This window comes from Tiliqua scincoides, chromosome 4, assembly GCF_035046505.1.
Source record: "Tiliqua scincoides isolate rTilSci1 chromosome 4, rTilSci1.hap2, whole genome shotgun sequence".
Taxonomy (NCBI): domain Eukaryota; kingdom Metazoa; phylum Chordata; class Lepidosauria; order Squamata; family Scincidae; genus Tiliqua; species Tiliqua scincoides.
In genome coordinates this window covers 122343751-122358970 of record NC_089824.1, presented here as the reverse complement: position 1 = coordinate 122358970, position 15220 = coordinate 122343751, and the positions used below count along the sequence as shown (strand labels likewise).

The 15220-nt window shown below is 42.1% G+C and overlaps 1 long non-coding RNA gene and 1 pseudogene across 1 annotated transcript in view; one reads left to right on the top strand and one right to left on the bottom strand.

Moving 5' to 3' along the window:
* Positions 1 to 14402, top strand: part of LOC136649346 (uncharacterized) — a 31247-nt gene extending 16845 nt beyond the window's left edge. Inside the window, exon 3 of the long non-coding RNA XR_010794387.1 lies at positions 10362 to 14402. This is a non-coding gene — a long non-coding RNA (uncharacterized lncRNA). The remainder of the gene's footprint in view (positions 1 to 10361) is intronic.
* On the bottom strand, positions 8922 to 9039 carry LOC136650688 (5S ribosomal RNA; annotated as a pseudogene).
* Positions 14403 to 15220: the final 818 nt, after the last annotated feature.

Sequence of the window (15220 nt, the reverse complement as noted above, 5' to 3'; positions counted from 1 at the left end):
GCAATCTCCCCCCCCCCCTTTAAAGTGGTAAAGGCAGAGCTTCTCAGGCTGGAGCATTGCAATGCCCCAGTTTGAGAACCTCTGCCCTATGGGAAACTTAAAATGTAATAGACAAATCTGATTTTGCTAAGTTCTGTGTCTATTGACCTTGATCCAGAACTGTAGTCAAGTCAATCAGGTTGACATTGCTATCAAAACCATACTAACTCTATCCCTTTTTTAGGCCTGACTTTACAGGCAATGGAAGATAGGACTCTGAAGGGTAAGAGTTTAATCTATGGCTATTAAGAATTATTTACTATCAGTGTATTTCACTAGATCTAGACATGTTATAAGTGTTGGAGGAAATTAAAAAATAGTTTCCTCTTTGCGGGGAAGCAGAGTAGCTTAAAGCAGCAGACACCCTCCCCCCCTTTGGGTATCGCTCCAGGGAATCTCCCTCACCCGGCTGACTGCTATTCAATAAAAAAAAGACAAAGAGGCAATGGCTTGTTAAAGTTGCAAAAAAGCAGTTATTTACTGTAACACTTATAACATGTCTCGATCCAGTGAAAGTTATTTACTTACAGTTCCATTGAGTGTATATTTACAGCATCAGATTAGGATCAGAGGTTCAGCTAACACTTAGAGATAGCAAGGCCCTGGAGCTGCCTCGCCCTGCATGCCTTGTGCTCAAGATGGCCTGGGCATCAGAGCCCTGGTGTGTGCCATCTTAACAGGTCAGTGGTCAGAGGACAAGAGAAAGTGCTCAGAGGAGAAGAAGGGAAGGCTAAAGGGTTAGGGCCACACCCCACAAGGATCACAGAGAGAACAGGTAGAAAGTTCAGAGTCACTGGGCTATAGCTTGACCCCTTCTGGACAGCATCCTGCCCCCTCTGGACAGCAGATGGAGTTGAACCAACTCCAACAATAAGTTCATCTCTTTACAATTCATTCAATCTTTGTATGCTTTATTTGCCATGCTATGGTTTTTACCTGTAGCATCTGATTATTTTTAGTAGCTTATAGTGCTAAATGTAACAAATGCTTTTAGTAGCTTATATTTTTATCAATTTACATTCTGTTCTATGCTGGTGTGGTGATTTATGGGGTAAGCATAGATGCTTTCAAATTTTATTGATCCCTTGTTGTGTTTTCTTGTGAAATATTTGATGGTATGATATGATGGTTATGCTTTATTGGATATAAATTTGTTTGCCACCTCGAGCCCTGGAAAGATGGGATATAAATCTTTTAAATAAATAAATAGTTGTTGGTCTGTTTAAGCTCTCCATAAGTTGATAATGCTGTCTCCATTATTTAGGGTCTACTCGCTCCTTAATAAACAACTATCTTTCCATTTTAACAAAACTGTGGAGTACCTGATCATTTGAGTGTTTTTTAAACTGGTCTAGTGCTTCCACTGGGGTAAAGTAGGACTCAGATTAAAAGGAAAATGGGGTGGGAAGGAAGGATTAACGCTTCCCCCTTACCAATGGTAAACCCCATTTACCATTGGCAAGATTGGTTTGCCAACCTTAAGTCCACCTCTTAATATCACATACAATGTAACATGCAGTTTGAATGTGTTTCACAGAAACGTACAAGAAAATCAGAAGGAAAAATGAAAAGAAGGATGTACGCAGCATACTAAGGGCAAAAAAAGGGGGGCACATCTTTATTATGTGTTAACACATTTCACATCTATATTTCACTCATCTCTCAATAAGAGGAAAGAGGGAATTTCCAAAAGCATTCCCTAAGAGCAAGCATCTTTGCAAAGGCAATGAGATTTAGAAAGCTTATATAGGCGCATGTTAAAATTCTGTATCCCAGAGCTAGGTCGATACTGAATTCCCCTAGAAATCTTCCCTTATGAGTTATATTCATTGGATCTTGTTCTAAATGTGTGCCATGAGAAGAAATAGTAGTTGTAACCAGTGCTTTTTTGTATTAAAAAAAAAAAAAGTGCAGGAACTCACAACTTGTTAATCTTTTATTTATTTATTTATTTATTTATTAACCATTTTTATTGGAGAAATAAGTAATAAGATACAACTAGACAACACGTGATTAACACGTACAGAGAGGATAACAAAAAGGCATTCACCACTATTGAATACAGATATATTCAAAATAAAATATTGAAATGAATGGGGACCTACCTGAAATTGGCTCATGACCCACCTAGTGGGTCCCGACCCTTAGTTGGCAACCTTCAGTCTCGAAAGAATATGGTATCGCGCTCTGAATGGTGGTTCTGACACAGCGTCTAGTAGGTCCTGACCCACAGTTTGAGAAACACTGTTCTAATGTAAAAGGCACTAAAATACACTGTGCCTACAGTGATCAAGTTAACCACTCTTTGCCATTGGCAAAAAATAGTTCAGGACGATCTTTAACCTATATCAAAGACTTGCAAAACTGAGGGTCAGAAAAACATTTTATCAAAATTTATGGTGGTTTTTTTTATGAATTTGGGTTGCTGATTCCAAAAATGGCCATAGCATAGGCTTCCTCATGAGGAAGCTCCTTGAACCATTCACTGACAAGACTATGCCATATTTCCAAAACTAGAAATAATAGGGGAAAACTGATGCCATTTTGGGAATCAGCACCCCAGTGGCATCACTAGGATTCACGTTACCCGGTGCGGGAGGCCTGTGCGTCACTCCATGCAGTGGGCGGGGCAATGCCCCAGGTGGTGGGCGTGGTGATGTGCCATCGCCCTGCCCCCCACTGGTTTATTGGCTGTACCTTTTGTTAGGACACAGATATTTCAATGTGGTTTGTTTCATTGCATTCTGCATGAAATTATGCATAGATTGATATAAAACATGATGGTATTGTTCCTCCAAATTCTGATTTTAGTGATTTTGAAAACTTGTAGAGTCACACACACACACACCCCTGTGTCAACTTACTAACAACTTATGGCAGCAGTTCTCAAACTTTTAGCACTGGGACCCACTTTTTAGAATGACAATCTGTCTAGGACCCACTGGAAGTGATGACATGGCCAGAAGTGACATCATCAAGCAAATTAAAATAAATAATTATAAATAATTAAATTAAAAGAAATAATTAAATAAGGCGGAGCCAGTCCTGTTCCACCAAGTGAATCTACTCTGAAGTAAGTCCTATTGTGGTCAATGGGAAAGTGTGGGTAGGATTGCAGCCTGTGAGCCCAATCCTATGCATGTCTACTCTGAAGTAAGTCCCATAGTGGTCAATGGGGCTTACTTTCAAGAAAGTGTGGGTAGGATTGCAGCCTGTGAGCACAAGCCTATGCAGGTCTACTCTGAAGTAAGTCCTTTTTTTAGCAGGGGGAGAGTAACTGGCCCACCTCACCCCAGCACTGTCTGTTCTAGTGGCTGTCTGCTGGTATTCATTTGCATCTTTTTAGATTGTGAGCCCTTTTGGGACAGGGAGCCATTAGTTATTTGATTTTTCTCTGTAAACCGCTCTGTGAACTTTTAGTTGAAAAGCGGTATATAAATACTGTTATTATTATTAATAATAATAACAATAATAACAATAATAATATGGTCAATGGGGCTTACTCTCAGGAAAGTGTGAGTAGGATTGCAGCCTGTGAGCCCAATCCTATGCATGTCTACTCTGAAGTAAGTCCCATAGTGGTCAACCCCCGCAAAAAAAGAATCAGTGAGATTTCCAGCCCTCCCCAGTGCCCAGTTTAAAGTTCTTCTATTTCAGGCATATCAAGAAAAAGACCCTCCTGGCTTTGTAAGTGCAAAATAGAAAACTTTCCCCTTACCACCTGAAGCCTCTTTTTTGTCCTTTTTAGTGGGGAGGGGGGAGGCTGCCTTCTGGAGTATCTCCAGCTCCATGGGATCTGAACCATTCTGGTGTCCTCACATTTCCCTTTGCCTGGCCTGACCAATAGTCAAGGCACGTCTGCCTACTCACGAGTAAACATGACGTGAGGCTGCTTGCTTTCCATAGGGCTCAATAGACTGCAGCTGGGAGGGAGGCAGGGACCTCCTTCTCCCTTTTGTGTTTTTGGGGGCTGCATTCATTGGATCACGACCATTCTGACGTCCTTGGAGTCCTCTCAGCTGCCCTTTCCGCCGGACTACTAGTGAGTAAACGTGGCCACGTTTCTGGCTCAGGCTCAGACTCGCAGCTGGGAGGAATGGGACCTTCTCGGGTGTTTTTGGGAGGCTGCATTCATTGGATTGGGGCCATTCTGGTGTCATTGGATTCCTCTCAGCCTGCCCTTTCCGACAGACTATGGCAAGTATGCCTAATCGCGAGTAAACGCGCGCTACGGCTCTCACTTTCCATAGGGCTCCATTCATTTTTTCCAGGGGGGGGGGACTGCATAAAAAAGGTGCAGGAAAGCCGTTCCGGTGTGTTCTATTAGAAAAAAAGCCCTGGTTGTAACCCTAACCACCACCTTGGTTTTCATTCACCTTGGAATTCATTCACCTCCATCGCCCATAGTAGTTCTACTTAGAACAAACATCTGAAGAGGGTACCTATTCTCATGGGGAAGACTAATCTAGAACCATTCTCTCTGATTATTATGCTGTGTGAAAGGAGGTTTTTTCTTCATTGGGAGCAGCATGTGAATCTGCTACTGGGATACTGGTGTCCCGTTCCCCAGCACCTTTGAACATATGATTACAGAACTGGGAAGGAATCTAGTTTGGTCTGAATCTGACTCAGGTCTCTTATTTGGGCTGTTGATTAGTGTTTCATATATAATATTTTGCAGTAAAGGTCTTCTTTCTTAGTTCCTGTCCTAAAGGGAAATACCACAGAGGTGAAACTTCTCAGTTCAGCTCCTCTAGATCCCATTCTAACTATGAACTGGTTCTGTTAACTATAAAAGTATTCCCAGATACTGGATCAATAAAATATTCTCACCACCTAAGCAAGTGTTTGATAACTTAAAGCCACAATGAGTAGACATGATTGAAATAAGTACTTTTCTCTTAACTTAAACCAACCAACTTAAGTGGTTTCTGCACATACTTCTTTGTAGTAAATTACAGCATATTTGTAATGAGGGAATATAGTTTTCCCTGCCCTAGAGTCAGAGCAAGTTCAGATGCATTAGCACTTAACAACCAAACTTCCAGAATGACCAGATGTCAACATTAATTATGTTTTCCATGATGCCACTTGTCTCTCAAGTTGAAATGAGAGAAGTTCAAGTTCCATTTTGTGCACTTTCTGAGGTTTGAATAGTTACCCTACAGACTTGTTGCAGCCCAGATGTCATGAGAGGTGTGATTTGACCAGTACAGTGGTTGAAATGTACAGTAACAAGAGGGTATATTGGATGAAAGTCAAAGGTGCTAAAATGATGACAATCTTTTTTCTTTTGGAAAAAGTAACTGGATAGACTCTGGTTGCACATCAAAGGTATAATTTTATGGTTCTTGGAGTCTGAGAAAGACCTAACAAATCAATATGGTTGCCACAAGAGTCAGAAGACTGAGGCTAAAATGAGAGAGGGAAGGAAAAAAGAAACAAGGATCTGTCCAAAACCCTCCTGAGATACGTTGCTAGCCATACAGAAACTCCCTTGGCTTTTCTTGAAGTGTCTCAGCTGTCTTACCTAAGGAGGCTCAGCCAAAATCCACAGCAGCTTTCACTTTAGGCAAAAACCAAATAACACTGGCCAACACACATTTTGCTTCCTTAAACGTTACACCAACTCCTGGGTATATCTGGGGTGCCGATTCCAAAAATGGCATCCATTTTGCCCTATCATGTCTAGTTCCTCATGAAGAAGCTGATTGAACCATTCACTAATGAAGCTATGCTATATCTCCAAAACTAGACGTGATAGGGCAAAACGGATGCCATCTTTGGAATCGGCACCCCAAATTCATATCAAACCAGCATAAAGTTTGGGAAAAACTTTTCTGACTCTCAATTTTGTAGGCCTGTGTAATTAAATAGAGGAGGAACATTTAAAAGCAAAACCACTGTGATAACGTTGTGGTTCACTGTAGCTCCTGATGAAGTGAGCAACTACCATCCAGGCAGAAGATCAGAACTTCCAGTTCTGTGCGGTGTCCTAAGCACAATGCTGTGGTCACGTAGCAGTATGGTCAGTACAGCCATACTGGGAACTGCTTCCATCAACTAGCTATGTCACTACAGTACTGAGTGGAGCTCTTACATGGCAGAAAATAATTCCTGGGATGGCATGCAATGGGAGAAATTCACCAATGCATGCTTCAAAAGTCTTTTTTATCCACTAAAGAACTAACAAACGATGTCAGGACAGGTTCTCATACCTAACATTCAATAGCCAGCTGTTAGATATGCATGCAACCAGGCATCTCACTTACTTTTGGTTTTTTAGACCAGGCTCAAGAGAGATTGGTGTGGGCATGTAAGATACTTTCTGCATGCACATGGCAGCTTGCCAATTTTCCCTTCTGGCAAAAATCCCCTGTGCCTCATGGAATTCTGATCTGGAAGGTTTCCTGATTTGGAGGGCAGGTGTTCTTTTTTTTTTTTTGGGGGGGGGGGGGCTACCACTGGAAGGTGATGCTCACACATTGCACGTGTAGGCTACTACATATGGCTCTTTGACACACAGTAATACCAGCAATGGAAGTATACTATAAACCATCACCTATGAATATGCAGCTGGTTGTAAATTCCCATCCTAATGCCCATCCAGACAGCACTGAACTTCTAATTGCATGTGAATGCGGACATATGTTCCTGACTAGAGACCCTATTGTTGCCCATGACATGAACTATATAGTTAGATCTGGATTTGAACATGGATATTACAGCCCCTAGTACTCAATAGGTGGCAGCATCATGCCCACAAAAGACTCCTTCTACTTTGTCTCAATAAAGTAGATAACAAAGATGAAGAAAGAGCCATTCTTAAGTATTTAAAAGAATAGCCAAGCTTATGTCTAGCCTGGTTCACTCCAGCCCTCATTTAACCAAGCTCTGATTTATACAGCAGTGATCCACGATATAAACTCATTCCAAGCAAGACGATCTGCACTAATACAACAGCCCAATCCTTTTCCCTGCCATAGCATGCAGTTGTGCCAATACAGGCTGAGCTGCATGCTACTGGGAGGGGGGGCAATCTGGAGGCTTGGGAGTGGAAAGGGAAAATATTTAGCTGGCACAAGTCCAAGGAGACAAATGGGGCATGTTGGCTCACTCCAGAGGAGACAGCATCTGGCATATGAGCTGGGTGAGAACCCCTTCTACCTCCGCCACACCCCTTGGCCCTTGCCCCTTTTCTTCATTCTACCCACCCCACTGACTCACCAGTGTCAGTGGGGCTTCTCTTCACTGTTGACTCTTCACTGTTCACTGTTGACAATTATGCAGGGGATGGACAGAGTGGATAGGGAGATGCTCTTTACACTCTCACATAATACCAGAACCAGGGGACATCCACTAAAATTGAGTGTTGGGCGGGTTAGGACAGACAAAAGAAAATATTTCTTTACTCAGCGTGTGGTCAGTCTGTGGAACTCCTTGCCACAGGATGTGGTGCTGGCGTCTAGCCTAGACGCCTTTAAAAGGGGATTGGACAAGTTTCTGGAGGAAAAATCCATTACGGGGTACAAACCATGATGTGTATGCGCAACCTCCTGATTTTAGAAATGGGTTATGTCAGAATGCCAGATGCAAGGGAGGGCACCAGGATGAGGTCTCTTGTTATCTGGTGTGCTCCCTGGGGCATTTGGTGGGCCGCTGTGAGTTACAGGAAGCTGGACTAGATGGGCCTATGGCCTGATCCAGTGGGGCTGTTCTTATGTTCTTATGACTCACACAGGGTCCTCCCCACCATCTGTTTTGGCGGGCCCAGAAGCATGTGGCTCCATGTGCTCCTGGAAGCATTTTATGATACCATAAAGTGTCATCCGAACATTAGATTCAGCAGTAGCATGGCCCAATAAGATTGGGTCGACAACTCACAGAAGAGCCACATAAAATTAACTTCAAGCCTTTATTCTCATTGCAAATGGAAAAACACCAGTCTTTTATGGGTAATGAATATTTGTTTTAGAAGACTGTCATGGAAGAATGGAATGATGATTTTAGCGCCATCCTAAGTGGTGGGTTTCCATAAGGAATTTGTTGCAGTTCAGTGAATGAACCTCCATGGAAACTGCAATTATTGTAGGTGATTTTCAGGCATCTCCTTTAACGTAACAAGGGAGCAACATCAGAGGCAGAATTTTCTTATGGGTTCAAAGATAGCTGAAAAAGAAGGCGCTATTATGACCTAAAGATTATCTCTACGACAACTTGAACAAACAAATGGTCAGAGTTCATTCTTTGAAAATTGGGGCAGGTTTTAGACACAGTGCAAAGCTTGGAAGGGTTGGAGGCATCAAGGGGATTCTGAAGGTTTTGATGTTGCCCTAACACCCCTCTGGTGTTCCTCTCCTCCCCAGAGTTTTCTAGTGAATTAAAAACAACTAATGTTTTTAAATCACTAGAAGGGGGAAAAAAAATGCTGTTGCATGAACTTCAAATAAACACAAGAAAATTCAAAGGAATTTTCATTATCCAAAGCACACACACTTACTTAGAGCTACTGGTGCTCTATGTCTGGTCTATGTCTATGTCTACTGGTGCTCTATGTCTACTCAGAAACACAGTAAGTCCTTCTTCTGAGAATAAAGAAGGATAACGGTCACAGGTTTTCTTGTATACATGGGAGGTGCACATTGACCTACTCCTTCTTATATTGGCAGCCTGGTGAATGTATGAAACAGTCCTAAAAAGAAGGGCACATTTCTGTTCTAGCAGGCATGCAGTGGCATAGCTAGTGGGGGTGGTCCACCCTGGGTGCTGGCCTTGGGGAAGGGTTGCACCAACTAGAGAGCAAAATTGCTAAAATCGCACTCTGTAGGAATAATACCATCATGGTTGGTTGGCAACCTTCAGTCTCAAAAGACTATGGTGTAAGCCTACAGCACCTGGTATTCCCAGGCGGTCTCCCATCCAAGTACTAACCAGGCATGACCCTACTTAGCTTCCGAGATCAGACAAGATCGGGCATGTGCAGGGTAACATGTTATATACCATTCAATGCAAAATTTACAACAGAATGCAATAAAAAATGGAGTGAAATATCTCCATTCTATCAAAAGTTATGGCCAAAAAACCAGAAAATAAAAATGCAACTGTCTTATGTAACAAAAAGTACATTTCCTTAACTCAAAATTGACCAATAAGACATCCTCGGGAGAGAGGGATGACACCACTAGTGACCAAAATTGTGGAAATCATGGTTGTTAGGAATCATACCATCATGCTATATACCATTTGATGCATAATTTCATCCATTGCTTGGGGGAAAATATTCACTGCATTTATTTTCTGGTCATTATTATTATTCATGTCATGTCATGACTATTACTATCTCTCAGCCTCACCTACCTCACAGGGTTGTTGTGAGGACAAGAAGGGGAGGAACCATGCACACTACCCTGAGCTCCTTAGAGGAAGGGTGGTATAAAAATGTGAAAAATATTGATTGATTGATTGACATATGGGGTGACAAAAATTTATGTGCTCTGGGTGTCAAATGACCTAGTTACACCACTGCTGCCATATCTAATTAATAGCAGTTCTAGGGCCTCTTCACACATTACAGAACGTGGTGAGGGAACAGATAGGCCTATGCCCTTCTGCTTTTGCTTTCTACCACATATTCGCATGCCCTCACAAAGAAGCTTGCATGTCTTTCCGTGGGCACTTAGTTAGACAGCAATGGAGCTCAATGAGAGAGGGTGAGAGGGTATATAAATAATCATACAGGTTGGGCATCCCTTATCTGAAATGCTTGGGACTGGAAGCATTTTGGATATTGGACTTCTCCATATTTCGGAATACTTGCATAAACATAATGAGAGATACTGGGGATGGGGCCCAAGTTTAAACACAAGTTCATTTGTGTTTCATATACCCCTTATACACACAACCTGAAGGTAATTTTATACAATATTTTTAATAATTTTGTGTATGAAACAAGGTTTGGGCATCAAACACAGTTTGTTATTTTATTTCTGTAGTCAAAAAAGTAAAAAATAAAATCAAGTTCAAAAAAGTTCTGTGTTTTGGAATAAGGGATGCCTATACTTAGCATATGTATAGTACTTTGAGTGTGCAAAGCACATCACATATATTATCTTAATGCTGTACTTCCAAAAACCTTGTAAAGTATTATCCCCATATTGCAACTGCAGAGCTAAAGCTGAGAGGCAGTGGTTTTGCCTAAGCCCTTCTAGTGAGTTGACGGCAAAGAAAGTTGAACCAAGTTGAACCAAGAAAGTCGTAACTCGAAACTCCATCTTTGGATTACTACTTTATGCTCATAGTGACTTATCTCCTATGTTCCACAGGAGGTGGCAAGCCAGAGAGCAGCAAAGCCCCAGCGTAATCAGTGAGATGCAACCATGCCTTACTTCAGACTAGTTGGTTGTTTTGCTAATGGAAGCAGTAGGAAGGTGGCAGACATCCTGTTCAAATGCTTGTGAATGTGTGAAGAATGTCAACGATGAACAGGGAAACAGAAGCACAGAAGAAGTCCTATCCCTTGCACCAACATGCTCCAGCCCCACTCATGCACGTATATAGAATTTATCTGCACTTCAGAGACACCCCCCATACATTTGTGGATATCCCAACAGGGCAAGAGAAGAAGCACTGACACTATGCAGCCTCAATGCATTTTCTTGTGTCATTTGGCACCGATAACATGCCACCCAGGAGAGATAGCCATGGCCGGAAATGGGCTATGTGATAAATGGGGCAAGGCAGAACATTCTCCTTCATGTAATTAGTTGGCAAGACTTGCACACAGCTCTTCTGGCTGACTACAAGTCAACAGTTCCCAAGACAGTGACGTACACATCACCACTCCGTCATCACCTGTAATGTCCTGGCAAAGGGGAGGCGAGAATTTTATCACTTCCCTGCTGGCTTCCCCAGATGATGAAGTACTGGCTTACACGAACATAATGGTAAAATACCACTTGATAAATAGCTATCTGTATACATCCAATGCTCACTAGCTAGTTCAAGAATTGAGTAAGTTTCTGGCACCAAAGAATGATGCCTTTGTGGCTTGCCTGGGAATTTCTTGCTAAACCCACTTGCTGGGCTCTTTGGTAAGGATCGACTTTGGCCCCTCCAGATTTTCATCTGTCACACACTGATACAGTTTTATCCTCTCCGGGCTAATGCTGGTTTCAAGAACGTTGGGATAATGCCAGAGTGGCACTTAATGGTCTGACAGTTGTAGATTAGATGATCCCAAACATTCTGACTTTGGGGATCTGTATTATTTATCTTCCCACACTCATGTGTGTTCTCTGTTCTCCTGTTTTATCTTGGCTCATGTGGGTTTGCATAACAATGCCACGCGCTTTTTAATTCTACAAGGTCGCTGAGCTTCTGCCTTCTCAGTTAGCTCCTGAAAAAGCAGGAGCTGCAGCTATGACTTCAAGACGTATGCATGGAAAATATATCACATATATTTTTCATTTTTATTATTATATTTGGAGGAAAGAAGATGTGACACACGCACACACACACACGCACGCACGCACTCCCCACATTTGTCATTTTAAAGTCCAAGACAGACCTTAACATGAGACGAGGGTCAAGACTAGCTCTGAACAGCAAGGGGCAAGATGAAATTCTGCAGACGTAATCCCAAAATGTCCTGCCTGTCATGATGCTGTCGTGGAAGAAATGGAAAAGTTGCAAGGGCAAGTAGGTCCCTCCATGTTTCCATCTGCCACATGCCATTATAATTTTATCCTCTCGGGACTACATTGTGTGAGAAGGAATGCTACATTAAATGAGAGAATTTAGGCACTCCAACACCCCTTTACACTGCCATGCTCAAACACTGAAGCACAGGATGTGCCTCTCACTGGTTCACCCAAGACTCCTGGTGTAAATGCTCTGGGAATGGTGAGATGGACCAACTATGTAAGGATTACACAAATCAGTCCTTCACTAGTTGGATATCGCTGGCGTAGGTCCAAGTTGGCTCACGGCGGCTGCTGGGGCATACTTGGGGCAAGGGAAAATTGTTCCTACCCCAAGGAGACATCCACCAGCCAAAAATCCCCTGCAGGATGCAATGCATCCTATGCAGACACAGCTACATCACCACACATGGATTTAGGTCAGATGGGGCTGTCAACCTCCTTACATCCCTTCTGCTTCATTCTTGCGTAACTACAGTACTCTTTTTTTCTTGTAAATACCTCTTCTTTCTAACAACTTCTTATGCTTAGGATCCAGCAATGAGTGAATGATCACAAATAATTTTTGTTCTGTCTAGCTAATTCAGAGGCATGCTTAGCCAGGCACTTTTTTTTTTTAATGTACCCTTCTCCATTATTAACTATCCCCACAGTGAATTCATTTTGGTTGCACTACACTCTCCTTCCGCCTTTTCCCTACCAAATTGCACAGCTGTGCCATTGCCACTGCATAGGATCCCTGCACATTAACTAGTTCCCCCACATGTGAATATGCTATATGCTTGCATCTAGTAACAGTTTGCAATTCTAAATATCTTACCCGAAAAGCAGGATAACTTTAAAGATTTTTTTAACAATACATATTATGTATTTAATTATAATAAGAATGGAACCATCCGTAGTTTCTTGTGCACAAAAGCAAAATGCATCCCTAGAGACAAATGTGCTTGTGTTGACGGTGCTAAAAATATGACTTCCCTGGGGCCTTTTTTGCAAAATTAGATTACGGCAATATGTACTCTTAGTAAACATTTTCAGTAACAAATGCTGGCTATCCTCTGTTCAGACACACAGAGATTATAACGTTAGAATTACAGAGACCATAGAAGTTTTGAATTCTTTCAAGGGCGGTATAACAGTTTTGCCCCCTATAAACCAAAGCACCACATTGCATGTTTACTTCCTCAGCTCGCTCAGAGGTGGAAAATATTTTGGAAGTGGTTTTGTTGCAAATGAAATACCTGGGAAATTACTTGCACATTTTCAAAACAAGTGCAAGGAGATTCCAAGTATCTGCAATAGTTACTCGCAGCCAAGCTGTCCTTTTGGTCTTCCATTGCAGGCACTGCTGGCAGTTGAACATAATGCTGCATAAGGTATAACAAGGGCATTTGAAAAGACAAAGGAAAGAAAAGTGCTAGCAACTCTAGAAAGAGCAGCTAAACTGAACAAATTAATTCCTGCTTCACAAGTCAGCATTTCACACCCTCCAACAAGTAAAACAAAAAAAGATATAAGACAACATTGTAAATCAGCAATGCTCAAATGAAGACTTTTTGTATGAACCGGTATTATTGCAAGAAAACACAACAGAATTACACACTGATATTAAATTAAAAAAAATAGGGGGGAAAGAAGAAGGGAAACCAGATGGTGAATGTTTCTCTGAGCCCCCAGGAGCTCTCATTTTGCAAATTGCAGAAGTGAGTTTGGTCCAGTAAACCAAATCAATGCAACTGAACAAACCATGGTTGTGGCTCAATTGGGAACACAAGTGGGCCCACACATTCCCCTTACCTTTTTGGCTCCATTGAAGGGCCATGATGTTTAATTTCTGGCTTGATTGAAGCCAGGACCTGTACTTTAACTCTGGCTTACAAGCCAGGATGCAGATGACTCATTTCAAAAGCTGTTCCTAGCTTCTGCATGAAGTCATCGTTTATTAAGTTAGGATGTCTGGTGGAGCATGAGGTAAGAAGGGGAGTGAGGAGTTCACATGCTGGGCTCATGTTTCTGATGAACCATCCCAGTCTCTGTAAGATGGTGAAACAGAGCTCTTTTATTTGCTTGTCCATTCTGCTTTGGCTGCCAGAAATAAACTGCAAAGCAAAGCCATGCAACCAGGACTTACCTAGTTCCAGGATTTGCAAGAAAACCTTTTGTAGATCCTTAGCTACTGCCAATGGAAGTGCTTACTCACATGTTGCAGATCACATGGTCCAAACAATCTGGTGGTCATGGGCATTCCCTTCGAACATGATAAAACAAACCTACTTGTCCACAGTTTTTCAGTCAGCAAAATATTTGCCTACTGCTTTACTCAAAGAAAGAAATGTGTGTTGAAGTTGGAAGGACTAAGGAAATCCCAACCTTTACTACAGTATTACATGTTGTTTTTCAATTTTGAATGCACCCCTTGTTAACTGAACAAAGAGGCACGTTTTAAAGTGGTGAGTCTCTTACATTTTTCAAGGAGAGCATCTGTCCCTATTTATCCCATGCATTGCACCTTTCCAATGGTTGCTGCTGGTATCTCCTTTGCCTCTTTTTGTTTAAGATTGTGAACGCTTTGGGGGCAGGGAACCATTTCTTTCCTTGTTTCCACTATGTAATTTGTTGTTGAAAAAACAAAATAAAAATATTCTAAATAAAATAAGAATAAATGCAACCAAGAAACGTACCCATTTGTATAGAGTGCTATGTCTAATCATCTGTGATCCATAATGAAAACTCCTGAACAACAGATTATACCAGTTGTATTTTGGTACCTAAGTCCATTTCCAGACTTCAGGGGGCCCTGGGCAAAGTGTCTTCTACTGGCCCCCCACTAAGTACTAGGATGCTGCAGTGAACCCTACAATGGGCCCCGCATAATGCTGCCCACCTGACCCTGATGGTGCATTGGGCAAATCAGTACAGAGGGTTTAGGGGTCTGCTGGTCCTATGGACCCTTTGATGAGTTTGGATCTTCAGCCATGTCCAATCTTGGATGCCAGTCCCGTCCCCTATGCCAGTGCATGCCCCCTACGTTGGCACACAGAAGACTATAGGTGAGTCTTGGAAGGCCTTCTGGCTGGGTGGTGGCTGCAGCATAAAACACTCATAAGAGATCTGGATTCCATTGAGTGTCCACTTTGTGGCAAACCTGGGTTTACTGCAGTGTAATATGTGAAACAGCTCTTAGTAAACAGAAAGAAGTGGAGGGAGGGTACATGTTCCCAGCATGTAATGCATGGTAGGGAAATTCAATGAAAATTGGAATTAATTACAAGATTCAGATGTACTCATAATGAATTAGTTATCTCAGACATTGCCAGGGGAGCAGAATGAATTGTAATTATTCTGAAAAGCGAAATCCTAGTGGACAGCCAGCCAGACAGCCAGCAAATCATCCCAGCCCATTGTGAGCTAAACAGCCTCTACTTGTTTCTTAACATTACTGAAACAGAGATTCATGTTGTTTTCATTACTTGCCAACTGCT